Source organism: Hordeum vulgare, chromosome 7H (genome assembly GCF_904849725.1).
Source record: "Hordeum vulgare subsp. vulgare chromosome 7H, MorexV3_pseudomolecules_assembly, whole genome shotgun sequence".
Taxonomy (NCBI): Eukaryota; Viridiplantae; Streptophyta; class Magnoliopsida; order Poales; family Poaceae; genus Hordeum; species Hordeum vulgare.
This window is the reverse complement of record NC_058524.1, coordinates 499,838,227-499,842,702: the sequence shown is the minus strand read 5'-3', so window position 1 is coordinate 499,842,702 and position 4,476 is coordinate 499,838,227.

Sequence of the window (4,476 nt, the reverse complement as noted above, 5' to 3'; positions counted from 1 at the left end):
CCGGCTCATCTTTCAAAAGATGACCCGGCCCTTGGGGGTTACAGATCGAACATTTTTTCTACATCAAGACCCGGCTCATCATTCAAAAGATGACCCGACCCTTGGGGGCTAATGAGGAGGGTATGCATTAAGGCGTACCTCATGTTTATTCTTCATCATAAGGAGCAGGTTCTTCTCCATTTCATAACTTGTTTCCAGGCGACTTGCGAAGCCGGAGCAGAGCTCTTTAAACTCAAGTTTTTCATATTGAGGAAGTTTGGCCTTGGAAATCTCGTGTCCGGTGGAAGGATGGGACGATGTTGATACATGCTTCGATAAGATTGCCGAAGCCGGCTTCGAGAAGCCAGTACTAGTAATGACTACAGCGTCAAGATCTTCAGCCGCCTTCAACGGACTTGGCGGGTTGGGCGCTTCCATGCCTTCCTTGGGAGAACTTGGAAGGTCAACTCGGTCATCAGACATATCTTTTGCCGGGTCAGCACGAGCCGGTGCTGGTTTTCTTTAAGTTCTGGAGCCAGAGTGGAAGTTGAGCCGCCAGTTTTTCTCTTCTTTGCTTGCACTCTAAGGAAAAGAGGGTCATGCTTAAAGCAAGCATCATTATCATCAGGAAAAATGTAAGTATTATAAGGACTTACCCTTGTACGCGAATCATTGGTGGAAGGGCTGACATCACTGAGTCGCCCGACGAAGGGGGAGAAGTCTACAAAAGTAATATCTCAAAATATGAGCGATTTACAAGTGTGATCCAAAAGAAAACGAAGGTGGACATTGATAAAGGATACCTCATTTTGCCGTTTCTTGGTAGGGGTTTTCACTGGTAACCCGGACACCCAATCTCCTGAGTGGCTTCGAGTCTTCCGAAAGGAAGCGTGTTGCGCCTTCTTCAAGAGGAAATTAGGGTCTAGACAAGCATTCGGGTGAGACATGGGAACTTTCCCACAAACCCGCCGGGCCGGCTTAGGTGAAGGAGAAGATGAGTCGGAAGAAATTGAAATTACCTCTACGGCGTCATCCTGGCTTTCGTTATCATCATTCTATACATAGAGATGCAGAGATATAAGCAAAAATTAGAGCAAAGGGCGTCAAGACAAAGAAGATAAAATTTTACCTCTGAAGACGCCTAGCCGACTTGGGATTCGTCCACATCAGACGATTCGGCGATGGCGGGTTTGTTTTTACCCATGGTTTTCCTCTTTGGAGGCGGTCTGGCTTGCTTCACGGCCATCTTTTCGGCCTTTTGGTCACCTTTCTGAAATGGAATTTTCATTATGCAAGTCAGAATCCGAGTAAGCCAGAAAGAATGAACCAAGGGCGGGTTAAATTATTTACCTTAGGAGCCGAGTTAATCTTGCAGAATGGCTTAAGCCCTATCTGGCTACACTTGGCCAAGGGCTCGCCGGTTAGCTTCGTGATGATGGTCACAATGTCTTCCTCTGTGAGTGCTGTGCGGAAGTAGCATTGGGGGTGGTCCAAAGTACCATCAAACTCGCACATCAAGCCGTCTCGGCGACTCAAGGGAAGGATGCGCCATTCCACCCAGCAGCGGATCAGATCAACTCCAGTAAGACCGTTGTTTGTTAAAGATCGTAACTCAGATAGCACTGGAATGAAATCCGACTCCTCCTCTTCAGTGATCTTGCCTGGAAGTTTGAAGTTTGTGGGCAGACATTCCTTCCTATAGTCGAGGTGTTTGTTTGCACCCAGAGGGGAAGTGTCCCGGCAATAAAACCAAGACTCGCCCCAGCGTTTGGGATGGCTAGGCATGGCGAGTGATGGGAATGAGCTGTCCCTGCATCGTTGAGCGTTAATGCCTCCAAGTTCTAAGCTAGGGCCATTGGAGAACTCGGTCTGGCGATTCAGATGGAAGAAGTACCAAAACAAAGGGACCGATGGTTCCATTCGCATGTAAGCTTCACAGAATACTTGGAACTGGCAGATGCTGCTGATCGAGTTGGGGCCCAAGTCTTGGAGGCGGACGTTCATGAAGGCCATAGCGTCTCTGAGGAACTTTGATCCTGGCGGCTTAAACCCCCGTTCGAGGTGTTCAGCAAAAACAACTATCTCCCCTTCCTTCGGGTTGGGAATTTCGTCGCCTAGTCCGTATCGCCATCCGATGACTTCCTTCGGATCAAGATTCCCTGTCTTTACGCAATCCTCAAGGAAGGCGTCGTCAACTTTGGTCGGAAGCCAGTCGGCCTTGAAAACGGCACCCATAACTACAGCGGAAAAGGTCAGGGGTAAGATAACCCGCCTAAAACTTGTTGAAGTGGCTAAGAGAATCCCTCAACTCGTCGAACACTTGTCGAGTGGCTAAGAAAATCTATTAACTCGCCAATAAGGGACCAGATTTGGGCACAAGGGCGACTTAGGAATTTCCTATTGTTCAGAGAAGACATCTCAGGGCATCAGAGATGTGCGGTAAAATGATGAAGTGCGGATCTACAAAAAGGTTTCTACACAGCAGGCAGTGAAATATAGATCTACGAACAAGTTAAAATGAACGGAAAAGGGCCTGGATAAGGTGACACAGGCCATGGCTAGTGTAAATACAATGAGGGTGATCTGACTGAAGCCTTTTTGGTTCCTCAAACAGGAGCTAATCGATTGAGGATACGGTCAATGCTACTGTGCCTATTACTATTATGAATCAATCAGCATATGTGGAGGCGTTCGAGGTGTTCTAAGAAACCGGGAGACGACGAACATCGAGGAGCTAAGATCTATTTATAATGACGAAGGACTGACCTGATAATGGCGTTTAGAAGTGACCGTGGGAGATCCGCGGTGAATGTTGCGTCCTTGGTTGGCTCGGAGATGCGTCGGACGCGGTGGCTGGTGACGGAGCTAGCTCCTCGGGCGGCGACAGAGTTCTTGGTGCGGTCGCGAGGAAGAAGAGGCAGATGAAGTGAGTAGGTGGAGATGCTTTTTGCTCCTTTTCCCGAGCCTATTTAATGGGACGGGCGCTGGAATCGAGGCGACTCGCGCGGGAACCGAAAAGAAAAGTTAAAGATTCACAATAATAGCGCCAAGATTTTCGGGATATCTGTGCCGCGAGATCCGTTGGGGATTGCGTCATCATTTTTCTAAGATTAAAGGGATAAGATGATGTCATCAAGAAACGGTTCAGCGACTTGAATATTTCTATGAAGGATGGCGGCTTAAGCGTGTGATGCATAAAAGGAGTGGAATGAGTCGCCCCTAAACTAGGTAAGAGTTTATTGGCGTGAACAGGTTCAAGTCAATCTGGGGCCTAATGTTAGGGATATTATCTGCGACGTGACCCGCCCTAGTTGGGCCGGGTCACCAAGTGGGCGACTCATCCTTCGGCGATTCAAGTTTGGCCCGGTAGGCCCGGGAGCTAGATGGCGGTTCAACATCCATGTCGAGGATCAATTATCGGGGAGTTCTCGAGTCTTGGAAAGCACGGCGACTTAGAGATAAAGGAAACCACGATCTGTATCGTGGTTGGGACTTTTGTAAACCCTAAGGCCTCGACCTGTATATAAAGGCGAGTCCCCGGGGAGGATAGGGCAGGTTAGAAATCATCGAGAGCTAGGTCAGCCGAGTTACGCCCTCCTTGTAATCGAAACATCATCAATACTACACAGAGCCGGACGTAGGCTTTTACCTCCTCACGAGGGGCCGAACCAGGGTAAATCTGAGTCCTGCTCCCGTTCAACCCCTTTGAGTCGCCACCAAGGTGCGATGGCTCCATCATTAAGTCCTTTCACTAGGACATCAGCCGTGACAAAACCACGACAACAACCTCACCAAGTGCCGGAATGGAAGTGGGACAAGGTAGGGATGGATTTCATTACCGGCCTACCCAGGTCTAGCAAGGGCCATAACTCGATATGGGTTGTTGTCGACCATTTGACCAAAGTGGCCCATTTCATCCCTGTCAACACCACTTATGACGGGAACAAGTTGGCTAGTCTCTATATCGAGCGCATAGTAAGCCTTCATGGGGTTCCCAAGGAGATTGTATCTGACCGAGGCACATGGTTCACCTCAAGGTTTTGGAGGAAACTTCAGGAAGCCCTCGGTACCAAGCTCTCTTTCAGCACCGCCTTCCACCCGCAGACGGGAGGACAGACAGAAAGGGTGAATCAGATACTCGAAGATATGCTCCGCGCATGCGTCCTAGTGTAGGGAGCCAAGTGGGAAGACTGTCTGCCGTTCGCTGAGTTTTCATACAACAACAGCTACCAGTCCAGTCTCCAGATGGCCCCGTTCGAAGTGTTGTACAGACAGAAATTCCGCGCCCCACTCAACTGGTCAGAAACCGAAGACGGGCTGATTTTTGGACCAGAAGTTTTGCACCTGGCATAAGAGAAGGTGCAGCTAGTCCAAGAAAATCTGAAAGCAGCCAAGTCGCGACAAAAGAGTTATGCGGACTCTCGCTACAGGAATGTGGAGTTCATTCCCGGAGATGTGGTGTACCTCTGTGTCACACCTCTCAAGGGAACCAAGTGT